The sequence below is a fragment of the Ochotona curzoniae genome, unplaced genomic scaffold (genome assembly GCF_017591425.1).
Source record: "Ochotona curzoniae isolate NIBS_2020 unplaced genomic scaffold, NIBS_Ocur_1.0 contig_2469, whole genome shotgun sequence".
Taxonomy (NCBI): Eukaryota; Metazoa; Chordata; class Mammalia; order Lagomorpha; family Ochotonidae; genus Ochotona; species Ochotona curzoniae.
In genome coordinates this window covers 1,686,608-1,707,498 of record NW_024465471.1, presented here as the reverse complement: position 1 = coordinate 1,707,498, position 20,891 = coordinate 1,686,608, and the positions used below count along the sequence as shown (strand labels likewise).

The following is a 20,891-nucleotide window of genomic DNA, read 5'->3' as shown; positions in this document are numbered from 1 at the left end:
AACTTCTTGCTGTAACTCTATCATTTTTTGCTTCAGTATTTGATGCTATTTATTAAGTGCTGATATGTCTAAACATATTTTTTTTTAATTTTAGAGTGATCACTTGTTAAGTAATAATCCTGTCTAGGCCCAATATTATCTAGTGTGAGAGTTTATTTAGTTTGAGATTAATGTATGCACATATTTTTTATTTTAATATTTGGCTAACAGGCTTTGCTCTACCCCTTTATTGGTTATAATATGTTATTTGTGATACATTCTAAACATCTGAGTTGTTATTGAAATTTAGCAATTATTTTAAAAATGTATATGTAACCTCCAAATTATTGTTTCTAACCATTTATCCTTTAGTTCTATGTGGAAGTTAATTCAAAGAGATTTTAATTACTCAGTGGCCTATAATATAGGAAAATTCAATTATATACATTGATTTGGAGGATTGGTTCATAGTAGTTTTAAATTATTCAAGCTCATTGTAGGCACAATTCCTGCCACCCATCCTGAGTCCCATAATTTTATTTAATCAAAGCTGTCAGTCATGTGAACCAATGTTGTGGTGTATCAGGTAAAGGTGCTGCTTGCAAAGCCAGCATCTCATATGGGTGTCAGTGACCTGGCTGCTCCATTTCTGATACAGCTTCCTGTTAATGGCCTGAGTAAGCAGCAGAGAATGGCCCAAATCCTTGGGGCATTGCACACTCATGGAAGTTCAAGAAGAAGCCACAGGTTCCTGGGTTCAGCTTGGCCCAGCTCTGGCCATTACACCCATTTGGGGACTGAACCAAGGAACCAGTGAATAAAAGATCTCTCTCTGTCTCTCTCTCTCTCTCTGTCTCTCCTTTTGTCCCTGTAAATTTTCCTTTCAAATAAAAAATAAATTTCTTTTAAAATAACTCTTTTCTTGTAATTTTGGATGTATGATCTGTATGATGTTTTTTTGAATTCTATTGGCTAGGATTTTATTGAGAATCTTGGCATCAATGTTCATCAGGGAGATTGGTCTGTAGTTCTCCTTCTCTGTTAATTCTCTATCCAGTTTTGGGATTAGAGTGATATTGGCTTCCTAGAATGAGTTTGGAAGGGTTGCTTCCTTTTCTATTGTTTTGAAAAGCTTGTAGAGGATTCGGGTTAGCTCTGCTTGGAATGTTTTGTAGAATTCTGCAGTAAAGCCATCTGGGCCTGGGCTTTTCATTGTTGGGAGATCTTTAATCACTGATTCAATCTCTGCTTCAGTTATAGGTTTATGCAGGTCTTCTGTTGCTTCTGAGGTGAGTTTTGGTAAGTGGTAGGAGTCTAGGAACCTTTCCATTTCCAAGTGGTTATCTGATTTGTTGGAGTACAGCTCTTTGTAATAATTTCTGATTATTTTCTTAATGGTTGCAGTGTCTGTTGTTATGTTGTCTTTGTTGTCTTTGATGCTGCTAATTCTCGCTTTCTCTTGCTTTCTCTTTGTTAATCGGGCCAGTGGGGTGTCTACTTCATTTATCTTCTCAAGAAACCAGCTTTTTGATTAATTGATTTTGTGTATAGTCTTTTTGATTTCTATTTGACTTATTTGCTCCCTTGTTTTGATAAATTCTTGTTTCCTCTTGTTTGTGGGGTCATTCTGTTGCTGTTTTTCCAATTCCTGGAGGTGTGTGTTTAATTCCTGTATTTGATTCCTTTCTTGTGCCTTGACATGAGCATTAATTGCAATAAGCTTACCACGTAATACTGCTTTGGCGGTGTCCCACAAGTTTTGGACCGTTGTGTCTGAGTTTTCATAATTTTTTTTTATCTCATCCTTGATTTTTTCTCTAACCCATTGCTCGTTTAATAGCATATTGTTCAACCCTCAAGAGTTTACATATTTCCTGGGGCATTTTGAATTGTTGATTTCCAGTTTCATTCCGTGATGGTCTGAGAAGGAACATGTTATGATTCTGACTTTTTTGTAGTTAAACTTGATTTGTGTCCTATCATGTGGTCTATTCTAGAGAAGATGCCATGCACTGCTGAAAAAAACTGTATACTCTGCGGCCTTAGGATGAAATATTCTATAGATGTCTACCAAGTCCAATTGTTCTATTGTTTGTGTGAGCTCTGTAGCTTCTCTGTTGAGCTTTTGTCTCATTGATCTATGTCAAGTTCCCTGGCAATAAAGGAAATCCAAATGAAGACAACAGTGAGGTACCACCTAACGCCAGCAAGGATGGCACACATACAAAAAAACAGCAACAATACTTGCTGGCGAAGATGTGGGGAAAATGGAACCCTACTCCACTGCTGGTGGGACTGCAAATTTGTACAGCCTCTATGGACATACACCTGTTCTACAAGAAACCAACATGCACCCCTATGTTTATAGCAGCACAATCAATAATTGCAAAAACATGGAAGCAACCAAAATGCCCATCAACAGAGGACTGGATAAGAAAGCTATGGTTCATATACTCCATGGAATACTACTCAGCTATTAAAAAAAAATGAAATGCAGTTCTTTGTGGCCAAATGAGCCCAACTGGAAACCATAATGCTAAGAGAAATGAGCCAATCCCAAAAGATTAAATACCACATGTTTGCCTTAATCTGAGATGAAAAGTTGTTAATCTGGAAAATAATACCTGTATATTGTAATATTATTGCAATCTCAAATAGCATGTATACAGTGCAATAAGATAATGCATTGTAATGTATAAAACAACAATTAATGTGAGTCAGAATGCTTATGATCTACATCAAGGAACTGTAAAACCTAAAACACTCTTAATACCTTATGTTACTTCGTAATGGGGAGGGAATGCAGAGAAATCTTCCATCTTCCTAAAAAGTGTGAGGAAGACATGAAATATAGCCTATCAGGATCAAATCTGATAACTCATAGACAACAGACTCGAGTCAGCACTAGAAAATAGTAAAGCTACACAGGCATAAGGGGGGAATCGGGAGCGACCCTGAAAGCCTCTTCACAGGAGGTGCGTATGGAGCAGGGGGGAGACCCAGAGTGGAGCGGGAGGTCAGGGGGAGGTTCATATCCCAACCCTGAAGACTCCCAGATCCTCACCAAGGACTATCAGTATGGACACCAAGGACTACATCCCAACAGAAGGCCACGGGGAATAGGAGTGACTTTGGAGGCCGAGAAGTCTGAGGTCACCCACCCCCATCTGGAACATCCACAGGGGATGGAAGATGTCCAAACTCTGCCATGAAAAAACCAGCACCATCGGAACGACGGCCAGAAGCCCTGAGCAATCTGCAGAAACAGAGGAATAATAAACTTCCTTCGGGACTAGGGAGGCGAGCTCTCTCTGGTCCCCACCCTCCCTCGCGGTGACCATTAGGATCGCTCTAGAAACCCCTCAAAACAAACTAACAAACATACAAACAAAACATCTAGAAATGACAGACAACAACAAGGGAAGCTTAGAATCAGACAGGAAATGACCAGAGTGGATTCAATCATGCCTCACTAGGTAGGACACAAAGATTAATTACTCCTCACTGGGGTATTGAGGATTTCTCTGCACATCCCTCCAAAAAAAAATGTTCTGTACCTAAACTGAGGACACATGTCTTGCTAGAGTTATAAGCCAGTTCAGACCATCCGAAAACAACTAAGTTCAGCAAAATCAAGCTTCAACACTATAAACAGCTAAGTACTAAAATAAAAATAGACACGAGACAGCGGAATAGTAATCTATAGCCATTTTAAGGTGTATGTAATCCAGTTGAATATAAACCAAAAATTGAAATGTCTATGAAGAAGTCACAGGATATAGTTAAGAACCTGCATTTTCCTATTAACATATTGCTAATCAATACCATGTCAATTAATGCCATAAGGTTGTAAATTGTTGTTGATGTTATGTTGGGACTTTTAATTGATGGGGATGATACTTTGCTGGCTTTACCTTCAGACCAGAGATGGTCACACCAAGAAATCGTTGAACTCACTAGGATAACAAGACGCTGGACTTTATGGTTGGTAAATACTTCTAATGAAAGAACCTCAACTGAATTTGAACTGTGGTAATGCAGCAAGGTGGAGAAATCCACCATGGGGAGAGGGTTCGGGGATGGGTGGGGAGAATCCCAGTGCCCATAACACTGTGTCACATAATGCAATGTAATTAATTTTAAAAATAAAAATTAATTAATTAATTAGAAAGAGTGAGAGAGCAATGGAGAGACAGCCAAACAGTCTCTGTGGTTTGTTTTTCATTTCAATTATATAAAAATGGAACCACTGGGGCTAGTGCAGCAGGCCAACCCTCTGCCTGTGGTGCTGGCACCTCATGGATGCAGGTTCATTTCCCAGCTGCTCCGCTTCCTATCCAGTCCCTGCTTATGGCCTGGGAAAGCAGTAGAGGATGGACCAAGTCCTTGGGGCTCTGCTCTAGCATGGGAGACCAGGAAGAGGCTTTTGGCTACTGGCTTCGGATTGGCTCAGCTAAAACCACTGAGCCCATATGAAGAGTGAACCAGCAACTGAAAGATCTTTCTGATTCTCCTCTCTGTGACTCTGCCTTTCAAATAAAAATAAAATCTTTTTTAAAAAATGTAATTGTACAGTATTAACCATTTTGTGTCTGCTTTTTCACTTAAAGACTTTTTTTAAAGATTTATTTATTTTTATTGGAAAGGTAGATATAGAGGAGTAGAGACAGAGAGGAAGATCCTCTGTTGGATGGTTCATTTCCCAAGTGGTCACAAAGGCTGCTGCTGAGCCAATCTGAAGGCAGGAGCCAGGAGATTCTTCCAGGTCTCCAATGCAGATGTAGGGTCCAAGGTTTTGGGCCATCCTTGACTGCTTTCTCAGGCCACAAGCAGGGAGCTGGATGGGAAGCAGGGCCTCCGGGATTAGAACTGACACCCATATGGGATCCCAGCATATTCAAGGCAAGGACTCTAAGGCTAGGCCATTGCACTTGGCCCAATTTAGTCTTTTTAAAAATAATAATAATAATTATTATTATTACTGAGTAATGTTCAATTGTATGAATATACCACATTTTTTTCATTCATTTGTTGCTGGAAACTTGGCAAGTACAAATCTTGTTGAAATATATTTATATTTATCTGATATAAATACTAAAGAGTGGAATCATAGACTCACATAGAAAGCATATTTTGAATTTTACAAAATAAACTGCTGGACTATAAATTGCTGTGCCATTTAATGTTCTTACTGATAAGATGTGAAAGTTTTAGCATCTCCACATTCCTACCTGCCTCCACTATCCATCCCCACATTGTAGCGTAGGTATGGTGATAACACATTGTGGTTTTATTTTTATTTCCATATTGATTTATTTTGTAAAGGGTCCTTTCATGTACTTATTGCCATTTACATGTTTTATTTTATACACAGGTGAAAAATTACAAAAAGCATTTTCATAAACAGCCTGTTTAATTTCTTGGTCCACCTTTTCTTCTTATTTTTCTTTTTGCTACTTATTATTGAGTTTTTAGAGTTTTTTACACACTCTGAATATAGTAAATTCTGTCAGATATCTGTTTTGCAACCTTTCCCTCACAGTTTATGACATTTTTCTTTTGAATTTTGATGAAGAGCAGTCTATAGACTTCTTTTTTCCTCTTCTGGATAGTGCCTTTCTGTTTCCTAAGAAATGTTTATTTTCTCCAAAGTTGTAAAAACTTTATCTTACTTTTTTTGTCAATGAGCTTATCTTTTGTGTGCTTGAATTGGTTTTCTATTCTTGCTTCAATCTGTTTATTCTTTGTAAATAGATATCTCAATCCAGCATTATCTGCTGTGAAGATTATTTTCTCATTTAATTATTTTGGCATCTTTGTCAAAAATCAGTTGACCATAAATGTGTGGGTTTCTTTCTAGTTGTCTTATTTTGTTCCATTTTCCTATATGACTGTTTTTGCCAACACCAAACTATCTTGATTTCTATATCTGCATAGTAAGTCTTGGTATCTGATAAGTGCAAGTCTTTCCCATTTGTTACTTTGGAAAATTCTTCCTCATTTGCATAAAAAGATTTATTTATTTTTATTTGAAACACAGAGTTACAGAGAGAAGGAGAGAGAGAAAGAAAGAAAGAAATCTTTCATTTGATGATTCATCCCTCAAATGCCCACAACAGCCTGAACTGAGCTGATCTGAAGCTAGGAGCCAAGAGCTTCTTCTGGAAATCCCAAGGGGTGGAGAGTCCAAAAACCTGAGCCATCTTCCACTACTTTCCCACGTCATAAGCAGGGAGCTGGAATGGAAGAAGAACAGTATCCATATAGGACACTAGCACCAAAGGCAGAAATTCAGAATGCTACACCACAGAGCCAACCTCCAAATCTTTTGCATTTCTACATATGTTTTTAGTATCAAAACATCAATGTTTCAAAAATTTGTTGGATAGTGATGAGTTTAAGTTAAATCTATAAGGGGTCGGAGCCTTGGGGTTGGGGGCGGCTTGCAGCTCCCTACAGTGTGGTGGCTGTGGGGGGTGCCCCTGCTGGGCCGGATCCAAGGCTGGGGACTCAGGGCAAAGCCACTGCCAAAAGGCAGTGACTGAGTCCTTGGCTTTGGGCAGCCAGAACACCAAATAGTGCTAGGATCTTCCTGCTGGCCGCCTGGCAGCAAACTCTGGGGTTTTTAGGATATGTAATTGCTGCCTAGGGACATCCATGAGTAAGGACAGTGTTAGTAGATGTTAGAGATGAATTCTAGGTGATTCCTGGTAACAGGGCCATGAAACTTTCAGACAAGCATGGGGACTTGAGACCTGATGGTTTGGAGGGCAGTGTCCATAAGATCTATTTGGGCCAGACTGATTCACCAGCCTGCATGGGAGTCCTGAGATGGGCTGTTAGCATAGAGCATCACTGATGGCCACATACCAGTCCACACCAAAGCTATGGATGAGGGCCTGTCTGGCAAGGCTAGGTACCATTTCTTGACTGGGTAGTGGAATAGTGGAGTGGTCACATTTAGCATGCAAGAGAACTTGGTCCAGGGGTAAATTCTCTGTGGGGGAAGTGTGGGCCCAATCCTGTGGAAATTCAAGTATTGCTGGTTAGCTCGTGAGCTGGGGTGGTGATGGGCTAAGCTAGGAGTGACCATGGCACCTGCCATCACTTACGGGTAAAGAAACCAATGGCAATCTGGACAGGCCAAGGCAGCAGCACCCGAATAAACATCCTAAAATAGGATGTGGGGTGGGCCGAGCTGCAACTGGAAGGGGGTGGACTGGGCAGGGCCAAGCAAACTTCAACTCAAAAAAAGAAATCAGGATAGAGTACATGTCATTCCAACCTAGGCTTTTTCCCCAACTGGTCTTCATGATGCAGGGATACTACAGCACAGCATCGAAGGTAAAGGTTGAGACAGGTGAGGGGCTAAAGGGTTGGGAATAGACTCAGTTGGGGAGCTGTGAGAGTACACCCTTGCTGGGTTGGGATTCCCACGGGCGGGTGCAGGGGCTGTGTTCTGGTCTGGATATGGCTATGATCTCCCTAAGCACAACTGTGGACTGGGGTTGGGTGCACCAAGCTGGGCTAGACACCAGCAACATCTGGCACTCTGGAGAACCTGGGTAGATGTAAGACAGACTAGGCTGAGTCTCTGCCCCTACTGAGCCATGTGTAAGCAGTGTCTGGGTATGGACAAGCCTTGGCTGGGCTGAAACAGCCAACACCAAAAACAGGAATGGATGGAAGGCCAGCAATAAGGGCTGACCCATGGAACCACCAGTACGCAAAATATCTGGCATAGGGAGAGATTCTGAAGGAGGAGCTTGGGAAACTCCTCTGTCAGAACACAGCCCCTATAGGTAAGCGCAAGAATCACAATATGGAGCAACCCAGACCAGGCCAGAGGAAGATACCCACCAACATACATATGGCATAGATAGGAGGCAGACCAGGCTGAACCCATTCACATCAAGCACGGGTGAATCTGAGTTCCAGCACAGTGTGGGTCAGGCCAGTTTCAGTTGCAACACATGCCAATGCACATTAAGGAATGCCAAGGTGAGGTGAGCCGTACCAGATGTGGTTGCAGCACCCAAACAGCACATGTGTGAATCAGGGGCATGAGGCAAAACTGGCAGGGAATGTGGGCTCTCCTGCTGGACAACCACTCCCATTGGAGAGAATGAGTTGGGATGGGGGCAGACCAGACCAGGCAGGGCTACAACACCTGTAGGCCTCATGTGAGCTAGATTGAGGAAGGTCCAGATTGGGTTGACTGTTCTGACTGGTGCAAGCAAAAATTAGAGTGGATGAGGGTTGGTTGGACTTTGCTGCAGACTCAGATGGCAGAGGCTGGCACTGGGGACTAATTTCTGTTAAGCTAAATGCCAGAACCACCTGGAGAGTGCATAATCTGTAAGTTGGAGAAGCCTAGTAGGGAGATAGTGGGCACCTCCCTCATGGGTAACCATTCCCACTGGAGAGTACAAAAACTAGGACAGGGGCAGGGGTGGCTAGACAGAAAGGCACCTGCCAGTATGTGTGTGGGCTGGATAGTAGGTTGGGTGGGTTGAACTAGGCTTCAATGCCCATTGACAAGCACAAGAGCTAAATGGGATGTGGGACAAACTGAACAAGCCTGCAGTACATACTGGCATGCATAGGAACCAGGGTAGGGAGCAGGCCTGGTGAAGGTTATGGGGAATCGCCCCAACTAGGTTGCAGCTCCCACTGGTTTGCGTGAGGACTGAGTATGAAGTAGGTAGGATCAAGCTGGACTATAACACCCATTGGTTCAAGTGGAAGACAGGGCTAGAAATAGAATGGACACAGTAATTGCAACAACCAGCATGTTCATAGGCTGATTGGGGCAATGGACTGTGCCAGACCCTGTACTGGCAAACTCACACAAGAATAAGTTTTGGGATCATCTCAGATAAAGTTTCTTTAGAGATCCCTCCAACTGAACTACTGATCTCAGAACCCCAACCATGAAGAGACTATGTCAGCCAGTGGATTCTGAATAGGTTTCATCGTGATTGGAACGGCGAGATTGGCAGCAATTCAGACCTGTTGAATTATCAAAACTGCTAGAGCAGGACCCTCTGAGCGTGCCTCACATCGGGGACCTGGGATGGGTGGGGGGCTGGATGGGGCTTTTCCCTTTGTTTCTCCCCTGACACCAGATACAGGGAAAAAATGATGTTAGTATGGAAACATTGGTATTACCCACTTTCTTGTAGCTCTTGACCCTTGGTACCCTAAGTAACTAAGTAAGATTATTTTAAAAAATAAATAAAAATATAGAATTTTTAAAATATCTGGTAATGAAGTTTATAGCTTTAAATGTATATTTTCATTTTGTGTATATTTTGTTAAATGCAGCCTTAAATAATTCATATTTTTGGATACCATTTTAAACATGGTTGCTATTTTATTTCAATATCCAATTTAAGTGCTAATTTATAGAAATGCAATTGACTCTTGTATGTTGTGACTTGTTTCCCTTATGATTATAAGAGTTGTTTGAGATTCATTAGGATTTTTTTCACGAATACAATAATGTTACATGTGAATAAAATGGCTTAGTTTTTTATACTCTTTAAGTATTTTATTTCATATGCTGATTTTATTTTTACCTTATTCAGGTTTTAAAATTAGAATATACCTGAACTAGAAATTACTTCAGAAGAATCCTTTTATCTAACTTCTAAAAAAATTCTGTGTAGTATTTATGTTATTTCTTTCTTAAATGGTTGATAGCATTCATCAATGAAACCATCTGGCCGCCATGTAGTATTTTAAATTATTTAAATTGTTAATCCAATATTATTTATAAAATGAAAACATATTTGGGTTTCTATTTTGTGAGGCAACTTTACAAGGAAATTGCAGATTTCATCTTTTGTAAAATCTCATGGCATAAAGTTGTTCGTTGACAATATTTTCTTAATATTATTTTAATATATGTAGCATCCATTATGCTCCTGCATTCATTTTCGATGTTCATAATTTGTATTTTTTTCCTTTTTCTTGAGGTTAGTTATTAAGGTTTATGCATCTTGGGCCCAACGGCATGGCCTAGTGGCTAAAGTCTTCACCTTGAACAGGCCGGGATCCCATATAGGCGTCAGTTCTAATCCCGGCAGCTCCACTTCCCATCTAGCTCCCTGCTTGTGGCCTGGGAAATCAGTCGAGGACAGCCCAATGCTTTGGGATCCTGCACCCACGTGGGAGACCCGGGAGGAAGTTCCTGGCTCCTGGCTCAGGATTGGCGCAGTACCGGCCATTGCACTCACTTGGGGAGTGAATCATCGGACAGAAGATGTTCCTCTCTGTCTCTCCTCCTCTCTGTATATCTGACTTTGTAATAAAAATAAATAAACAAATCTTTGAAAAAAAAAAAAGGTTCATGCATCTTTCCAAAGAGCACTTGGTTTCACTGATTTTTCTCTATGTGTTTTCTGTTTTTAATTTCATTAATTTTCTTTCTCTAGTATTTACTTCATTCTTTTCAGTTGAATTTGTTCTTCTGTTTCCAAATATTAAAGCAAAAACTTACGTTGTTGATTTGAATCATTTTTTCTTTTTATAATACAAAAAATTAATATCACAAAATTTTCTTTAAGCACTGTTTTAGCTCTATATCCAAATTTTTATATTCCCTGTTTTAGTTTTTTTCAGTTCAAAATATTTTCTGGTTTAACTTGTGATTTCTTCTTAGACTCATGTGTTATGTATAAATGTGCTATTAAGCTTAAAATATTTGGTAATTTTAAAAACCTTCTAGTTATAAGTTCCTAATTTAATTCCATTGTGATCAGAGAATATGTCTTGTATGCCATTGCTTTTTAAAATTTGTTGAGATTTCTTTTGTATGGTCTATTTTTAATGAAGATTCCAAATACACTGGAAAAGAGCATCTATTTTGTTATTGTTAGAGTTTTCTTTAGGTACTGATGAGTCCTTGTTGGTTAAGCAAGTTTTTCAAAAACATTTATAGCCTTGCTGATGTTCTGTGTACTTGTTATATCAACCACTGGGAAACTTGCTGAAATATACAAATATAACAATTTAAGTTGATCTGTTTATACTTATGGCATTTTATTCTTTAATTCTAAAAAAATTTCTTGTTCATGAATCTTCCTTACGTGATATTAACAAAGCCACCACAGTTTTTTTTAAATTTCTTGTATTATATATCATTTTGCACATATTTTCTTTTAATCTATTTGTGTATTTATAATAAAGGAAGTTTCTCACAGAACGCATATAATTGCGTGGGACTTGATTTGTATCCGAGAGAAAAGGTGTATGTGTGTGTGTGTGTGTGTGTGTGTGTGTGAGGGAGAGTGAGAAGGAACTACTATTTGAAAGTCAAAATAAGTGAAGTTCAAATGAGTATATTTTTCAAGATAAGTCAACCCTGTTTGATCCCACAGCATTTGAAAAATCACAGTAGGAAAAAACCAAGAAAAGGTATTTCTGAACATTTTGCCATTGACTGAATAATTCAAGCATTTCAAATGGTATATGACACAAATTTTAGAATTTAAAGTCTGTGGAAAAAATTCTGCAGTCAGGGCAAAGCATTTTATGGTGGAACTCGTAAAAAGTCAACTGAAGCTGTACAATCTGACATTGTTTAATAGTTTTTTGTTAGTAAATCAAGATTGGAGAAATGTAGAAAAGTTAATTCGGATTTTAGGAAGTAGAATTAACGTTTTGTCAATGAATATGTTAGATGACAGAGAATGATAAGATATGAATGATTCTCAGTTTATGACTTGAGCAATTGAGTTAGCATTTATTCAGTCTGAGAACCTGGAAGATGAGCATGTTTGAGGGGGAAAAAGTTAATTAGTTGAATTTTGAACATGTTGAATTAGGCGTATCTCTGATATAGGCATTTGGAGAGTATGCAGTTGAATTTTTATTTTGGAAAAACAGTGTGTGCTAGAGATAAAAATGTAGGAGTCATTAGTACAGTTGAAATAAGATTGGATAGAGTTTATTGGGAAAAGTGTATAGAACTGAACAACAAAGGAAGCAGAAAGAATCTTGAGCTTTGCAGTACATAGGGGGAGATAAAGGAAAAGACCGGATAAAAAGACTGAATTGGCCAAGTAAATAGCAAGGGAAATCAGAATAGTGTAGCTTAACTGAGGAAAGGAGTTTCCTCTAAGGGAGGAAAGGAGGTACCAAACGTGATAATAATGCCAACACAAAGTTGTCAAAAGAGTAAATGCTAATTTTATGCCTGGAACATAGTATGAACTCAATAATTAACATAATTTTTAGCTGTTGTAATAATAGCTGTTTCCAAACATATTCTTCTAGAAGTACACATGAATACTTTCACAGTAAAGACAGCCAGTGAATTTGCTTTCATTATGTGATTGAAATTATTGCCAAAAAAACTCTATCCTTTCGCTAATCATGGCAGCTATAACTACAAAGGAAAGATTTTGCTGGTCTGCTTTTCTTCAGTTTATACTTTCTGCCAGAGACTGATTATACATTTTCAGTTTCAACGCACACTTTCCATGTAGAAGATACTCAAATCTTACTTTCCTGAAATCTGTGCTGCATTGGAAATGAAGTGAAGCCATATATGGGAGAATGGACAGTCTAAAATAGAGAATACTGAAGGGAAAGTGGTATAACCTCAGAGTTTTATTTCACTGAGCAAGTGGAGAAATGAAATAGGTTCTGGAACAAGTTAAGAGTTTTGGAACAGAACAGAGTGCAGCATTATATACAGTAGTGCTTGGCACTATACCCTTGAAGTTTGGTAACTTCAAGAGAGATTTATCCAATTTAAATATTACTAATATTCATTTATTCATTAAATGGCAATATACAACATAGTCAAGTAGTAAGAAATTCTATGGAGAAAAAAGTGAATTGAAACATGAGGACAAAGGGTCCGGTGTGGTGGCCTAGTGTCTAAAGTTCTCACCTAGAACATGCTAGGATCCCATAAGGGCACCAGTTCTAATCCTGGTGGCCCCACTTCCCATCCAGCTCTCTGCTGTGGCCTAGAAAAGCAGTCAACAACAGCCCAAAGCCTTGGGACTCTGCACCTGTGTGGGAGACTTGGAAGAAGCTCCTGGTTTTGGATTGACCCAGCTCCGGCATTGCGACCACTGGGGAAGTGAATCAATGGACAGAAGGTTTCCTCTCTGTCTTTCCTCCTCTTTGTGTATCTGACTTTCCAATAAAAGTAAATCTTAAAAGGAAAAAAAAAAAGAAAAGAAACATGAGGATAGAAGGATGAGCAATGGTGGTTTAGGGTGATCAGAGAAGCCTCTTTGAGGAAGTGACACTTGAGCAAACTTCCATATTAGAGTTTTTAACATAGATATCAGGGGAAGAATACATAGGATCATTTAACTACAGCTAAAAAAAAAATGGCTTCTGAGTCAGTTGGAAGGTCAGTAGCAGATGTCACACAGAAGAACGACCAAATCTGGCCTTCAGTATTACAACAAGGAATCAAAAATTAGAGTAGGAAGCTGCAGCAAATATCCAGGGATGAGATAAATAGTGTACAGTAGGTAGAGCAGTGATGACAGTGAGAAGTAGTTTAAGTCTGGACATAGTTTGAGAGTAGAGGCAAAAGGATTTGTTAACCAGTTGCTATGTGAAAAAGATAGAAATCAAGGATATCTCCATAGTTGTCTTATGTGATTACAAGAATGGAATTGTTATTTATTGAGGTTCAGGATAACAGAAATGTATAGAAATCAAAACTTCTCCTTAAAATATAATTTATTAAGTGTTAAACTTTTGAGTTGGGAGTTTAAGTAAGCAGTACCAAAACCAGGGGAGAAATTTGAGGTAAAAATATAAATTTGGGAATTATGAAAATATAAGTGGTATTTTAGTTGATGAGATTAGAGGAGATCACTGAGTATGGGTAGAGGAGAAAAATATGAAATAAAACCTGAGGCATGCTAATATTTTAAATTCAGGAAAATGAGGAAGAATAATCAAAGGACTTACAGAAAAAGTCACTAATATGGTAAGAAGAAAATTAGGAGTCTAGTGTGTTAGAAGCAAAAGAGTTATTTCAATAAGGAGGGTGTGTGAAATACATTTTAATCCCTATTTAAAGTGATTTTAAACTACCCTATTGTTTAGGTCATTGCTGCAACAGCTGTATGCAAGTATAGCTTGATACTTCATTTGACTCCATCTAATATTATTTCTCCCTACTATCTAATCCTAACCCTAATTCTGCTACCACCATGTAAGTCACCTGTAGGAGCCTGCTCAACGATTGTAGATCATGTACTAACTTGCAATTTCCAATGAGTTAGCATGTTCTAAGATTACACTTGATCAATGAGAGATGTTATCTGATAGATGCTCTCTTTTATGTCTGGTAGAAAATTCTAGGGCATATTCTATGTGGCTCCTTAAAGAGTCTTCATTGGGAATAATCCACAGTTGACTATAATGGTAAACAGATCAATAACATACTTTTTAATTGATGTCCCTTCCTTTCTTGGTTCACGTTTCTCAGTCCCTTTCTTCTACTTCCTGAATCACTTTCCTGAAATAACTCTGTGCAAATCCTTGCCTCAGGTTTTCCTAGGCTTTCCGGAGAGGAAAATAACACTAAAATCAAGGGCAAGATTGCTTAAGACAAATGCTGCTGGTAAATTGAATAAGATGAAGAATGAAAATTGACCATTGGATTTAGGAAGATAAAATCATTGGTGATATTGAATAAAGCTATTTCAATGCAGGATTGGTTAAAATTCCTGGCTCAAATGAGTTCCACACAAAAAATGCTATGGTTTTGTTGGTAGTATGTGGTAGGGTCATAAGCTGGGAGTAGAGGTATGCAGGAGGTAGTGGTGTTGGAGGAGTGAAGAAAGAGAAATATACTCCCTTTGAAGAGTTTATTTTAAAATAAGTTGAAGAGAGAAATAAAGTACAAAAGCTTGTTTGTATTGAAGAACCACTTAACATTTGTGGTTTTTTGGTTTCCTTCCAACCACAATTATCTGTTTAGATGAAAATGTAGAATAACTGAAAAATAAGATGGTGGAATAGGGTGAGGACGTATTTAAACAGATGGAGAATCATTAGCCAGGGTGAAGCAAAGAGGTCTCAGTTCTGGAAAATAGGTTAGCAGACTGTATCAAAAAACAAAACCCATCTGTCTGTTGCTTACAGGAGACACATCTCACCAACAAAGAAACGTGGAAACTGAAAGTGAAAGGATTGGAATTCCAGGCTAATGGTAAAGAAAAATGTTGCAAATCTTGACCTGGAGATTATCCAACCTGTTCTACTTTCCATCCTCTGATGAGGCAGTTAATTTCCTCTGTTGGCTTACATGAGCTGGTTGCCTTGTCTTGTGTGTGCATCTGAAGTGTGTTCTCTATTGAACAGGCACCAGCAACTGAGGAGGCCTAGCCCTAACATATGTACTCCAAGGTCAGAACACATATTTTTGTGATTTTCCCTGAGGCTGTGGTTTGAGCCCAGTGGTCTATTTGGGGTTTCCCAAGAAACTTCACCTGGGAAGTCCCTTAGACTTTTGTGTGCACCAGCTAGTGCACAGTCAGGTTTGATTTTGCATCAGCTAATGCATGTACTAGTAGATGCAGCTACCTGGTGCTGTGCAGGTGCTGTGACCTAGCCCAGCCCAGCTTGCCCCTAGGCTCAGCTGTCACACACATTGGCAGGTACTACAGCCAATTTGGGTTGATCCCAAATAATCCCCATAAGGCCCACCCCTCAGCCCTGCTTTCTGTATGTGCTGGCAAGAGAAAGTTCATTTTTATAAATGAAGCAAAATCCCATTGTTTTAAAAGAAATAAACAAGTAGATAGATATATTTACTCCTAGGGTAACAGAAGTGACCCACTCTGAAAATTTCTAACCCTAGGATGGTTAAGGGAGGAACAAATATCAATACGCTGTTCTGGGGCCATGGAGTTCAGGAAATGTGTTACAGATTAGTCTATAGGTAGAATATCATCACATAATCTATTTCCTCAAATCAGCCAAGTTTAAAGATCCTTTCCTCCTTTAGAAGCCCCTCTTAGTGGGCAATCCTACCCTTTGACTTTCCTTGGACATTACCTTTCTGAACAGCCATTTTTTATTATTTTAAAATATATATATATCTTGACAATAAGATGCTGGGCTTTCTATCATTATCTGTACCTACAATGTTATGCTACATTTAAATAGCAGGATGATGGACTTGTAACTGGTTTTGAAGGACAATACTATTGTAATAATACAGGGAAAACTTGGGGGGAGGGGGTTAGGGGGAAGAGGGAGAGTGAAAGAGGAAATCCCTGAACCTATGGAACTGTATCATGAAAAATAAAATTCCTTTTTCCAAACTGGATTGACCTTGGGAATGAGATATTTAGGTTCCATAGAAACCATAGGCTATTTAGGTACTACGGCTAATGTGGGTTGACATTATACGTAGTCTAGTTATCCCATCGACTTTACATTTCCTGTGATCTCTATCCCAGCAAGGAAAAAAGAAAGAAAGCTATGACCCCTGTACTCTACTTTTTGATTTTCACTAAGGCCAAATTAAGTTTCAAGGCATATGCAACCTATACACATGATGAATATTGATACCTGTCATCAGACAGCATAAGGAATATAACTAATAGTTAAGTACTGTCATTTCAGTGTCTGAGAGGGTGATTCTAAGGTGTTTTAAGCAAGATTATATAAAATGTTTGACATTTTAAATGTTTGAAGCAATGGGTTGAATAAGAGTTGATTTAATTATTTCAAAAATTCAAGAATTGTTAACTCTGGGCTTGAATTTGGTCTAGCAATTAAGACGGTTGTTATTTAGGATGCCTGTATTCCATATCAAATTCTATCTTGCTGTTAATGCAGACCCTGGAAAGCAGCAATGATGGTTCAGCTATTTGGGTTTCTACTAATCATGTAGGAAATTTCCCAGTTCCAACTTAAGTGTGGCTGAGCTCGATCATGTAGGGAGTAAACCAACAGATTAGGATTCCCTGCTTAGCTGACTTCCTCTCTCTTCCCACTCCATCTCCTCCTCTCTCTCTAATAAAAATTAAAAAATCATTAGTCTATAAATATGTATAGCTATAACACCTTGATACAGAATTTTTAAAACGTTTATTATGTTATTTAGAAGAGTCAGTCCCACTTACATGGGAGAGCCAACATCACATGTGTTAGGCATGAATTCACTCAAGTATAAGATTATGTGCAATCTTGTACATTAGAAATGTTTGTGCTTTAATGATTCTTACAACATATTTGGACTTTATTATCTTTATTTAAGGAAAGTAAAAGCCCAAAGAAGGCATTTGGTAGAGAGAAAAGTTAGAGTTGTCTGGCCTAGGAATCTGCAACCCGGATTTTTATACTTTTTGGTCATCTGTTCACTGTGATTATGAGTAAGGTACTTTCCCCCTCTGGCATTTACTATTGGTATTATAGAATAAGACAATTGAATATTATAAAAATCTATTCTCATATTATAATCACCTAAGAGCTATAAAACAATCCATTCCTCAACCCCATCACCAAAGATTCTGATTTATAATGGGAAAAATGAAAGGGAAATTGAAGGAGAAAAGTATGGTTATGTTCTTGGGATTGTATATATGAAATAAATTAATTGTTCAGTTTTTATTAATAAATAATTTTTAAAAATGCTTTGATTTGATTTTTTTCTTATAATACTATAATTTCCACAACACCACAGTGGTTTTTAAAAAAATCAATCCAGGGAAAAATCATAGATCAAGTCTGACAATTCTCTCTGGAGAAAAACTTTGTCATTTAGTATAATATGCAAGTGATGTAGTGCATGTCCTAGAAAGGAGTAAAAGGCAGCTAATAGCAGTGATATAGTCCAACTTTGAACTTGAAGAGAGCTCAAAACACCCCCCCATCTCACACACACACATGCACAATCACTCTATTCAAGAGCTTGTAGGAGTTTGATAAAGAAGAGTGTTGATATAATTCAAGGACAACTGAGTCCAAGAGTTCAAGAGTACAAGTGAGCCAAAAAATTGTAAAATAATGTTTTAGGTGAGAGAAACAAACTGATTCATATGTCTCATTTTTGCTTTTGTTTTTAAGATTTATTTATTTTTATTACAAAGTCAGATATACAGAGAGGAGGCGAGACAGAGAGGAAGATCTTCCGCCCAATGATTCACTCCCCAAGTGAGAGCAATACCGATGCTATGCCGATCCAAAGCCAGGAGCCAGGAGTTTCCTCCCGGGTCTCCCACACGGGTTCAGGATCCCAAAGCATTGGGCCATCCTCAACTGCTTTCCCAGGCCACAAGCAGGGAGCTGGATGGGAAGTGGAGCTGTCAGGATTAGAACTGGCAACCATATGGGATCCCAGTGCGTTCAAGGCGAGGACTTTAGCCGCTAGGCCATGCCGTTGGGCCCATATGTCTCATTTTTGTAATCTTTGCTTTTCTTTGTGGACACATTTAATATTGCTTCCAAATACTTTTTTTTCTCTTTCAATACCATTCAAATATTAAAATGGGGCTGGGACCTTGTCCTACTTGGGAGAGCTTTTTCACCCTCATTGAAAGGGGACCAGTTGCCTGATATTGTAAAAATTGGTGTTTTTTTCCCCCCATTATATTCCCATTTTAGTGTTTTGTTGTTGCTATTATCAGAGGGATAAGCCTTTGGAAGTGAGAATTGAAAGACAGACCTAGGAGAAAAAGGCAATGGAAGTTATTCAATTTCTATAATTTTAGGATTAGAATATAGGTTCAAAATGACTCTTTAGGGGACATGAATGCTATATTCCATCATTTTTTAAAGATTAATTTTATTTATTTCAAAGGCAGAGTTAGAGAGAGGTAGATGTACAAACACACACACACACACACACACACACACATCAATCTTCCAACTGCTGGTTCACTTACAAAATGGCTGCAATGATTGGGGATGGGCCAGGTTGAAACCAGGATCCAGAAATTTCATCCTAGTTTTTCAAGTGAGTGACAGGACCCCAAGAATTTGGGCTGTCTTCCGCTGCTCACCCAGGAGGATTAGCTGGATCTGATGTGGAGCAGCCAGGACACAAAGTGGTACTCATATGAGGTGCTGGTGACACAGGTGGCACCTTAACCACTATACCATGATGTTGGTCTAGGTATACTCCAGCTTATCACAGTAGGAGAATATGCAGGTGGCTTGATGTTAAAGCTTTATATTAATAAAGCTAGAGTATTTTTTGTTTAATCATTTTTATTTTATTTCTTTAATAACCCACAACAGCAGGATGAGTCAATTCTTAAAGGAATTTGGGACTTGTCACCTGTGTCCTACCATCAGAGACATGACTATCATCCAGCACAACAAAAAGAGTGGCTGATGGAGATAATGAATGACAACTTGTATGTCACAATTTTCTCTTCTCCAGGAGACAAGCCTTATACATATGAGATAAATCATATAATGACCACGGGATCCCAGATGTAAGAAGTTCTAGTCTTAAGATGCCTTTTGGAAGCAAATGATCATGTTGTGGTGATCACTTTGAGGGTCAAGATAAAGATGTGGGCCTATATTAAAGTAATCAAGAGGTACAAATGACCATATGTAACAGAATCTAAATCACCAAAGTAATAGGCTATTTGACAATGTGGAGTTTGAGAATTTTGACTAAACAACTAATGAAAAGTCCAATGGATCATTACAATTTTTTTTATCTCAGTAACTGGAAATTAGGGTTAATTAAAATTTCAAGAGAAGCAGACACAGGGCCGAACGTGGTGGCCGAGAGGCTAAAATCCTTGCCTTGAAAGCACTGGGATCCCATATGGTTGCCAGTTCTAATCCTGGCAGCTCCACTTCCCATCCAGCTCCCTGCCTGTGGCCTGGGAAAGCAGTGGAGGATGGCCAAAAGCCTTGGGATCCTGCACTCACATAGCAGACGTGGAAAAAATTCCTGGCTCCTGGCTTTGGATCGGTGCAGCATTGGCCGTTGCACTCACTTGACAGTGAATCATTGGACATAAGATCTTCCTCTCTGTGTTTCCTCCTCGTTTCCTCCTCTCTGTATATCTGACTTTCCAATAAAAATAAATAAATCTTTTTTTAAAAAAGAAGTAGACAAAGGCTATACATTTCAGATTTGAAGTGGGGAGGATTAGGAGCTTAGTCTATGTTATGGTTGAAATTTGTACTATATATTTGAGTACAGAGCTTAAACAGATATATGAGTGGGGAATTCAAGGAAACAGGGTATTCTGGAGAAATAATCTAATGAGTTGTTATCACTTAAATTGCACCCAAACAGCAGAACACATTGTCAATCGAATTTTTAAAATCATTTCGTGTGAGAATGGTATATAGGATACAAGGAACTATTACGTGTGGGATTAAAAGTATAACGCAATGAGTATATTAGTGATGACAAAACTAGTGGCTGAAATATGTATTGTATATATATATATGTATAGGTATATACATATATATGTATTTTGATTGAAAACAAAATCTATTTATATATTTGCTTGAAAGCAAAAATAAATGTATATATATATTTATGTGTGTGTACCTAACCCTGACCCTAACACACACATATACAAACTAATTTTACTTGAAAGTCAGAGTTACAGAGAAAAAGCAGGAAAGACAGAGACAGAGAGAGATCTTCCATTTGTTGGCTCATTCCCTAAATGACTGAGATAGTCAGAATTGGGCTGGTCTGAAACTGGGAGGTAGGAACTTCCTGTAGGTCTCCCACATGGGTGCACAGCCCAAGGCCTTGGGTCATCCTCCACCGCTTTTCCAGTTCATCAACAGGGAATTGGGTCGAAGGTAGAGCAGCCAGTACACAAATCAACAATGATATGGTATGCCAGTGTCACATATGGAGGATTAACCTGCTTATGTCACTATGTCAGCACTCTGAAATTTGTTTCTTAAATATTTATAAGTCTGAA

At 38.6% G+C, this 20,891-nt stretch overlaps 1 long non-coding RNA gene across 1 annotated transcript; it reads right to left on the bottom strand.

Moving 5' to 3' along the window:
- Positions 1–2,034: 2,034 nt before the first annotated feature.
- LOC121152579 lies at positions 2,035–17,391 on the bottom strand. The gene is made up of 3 exons (XR_005883280.1): positions 17,381–17,391; positions 15,222–15,226; positions 2,035–2,117 (listed from the first exon to the last, which is right to left on the bottom strand). It is a non-coding gene; the product is annotated as an uncharacterized LOC121152579 (long non-coding RNA).
- Positions 17,392–20,891: the final 3,500 nt, after the last annotated feature.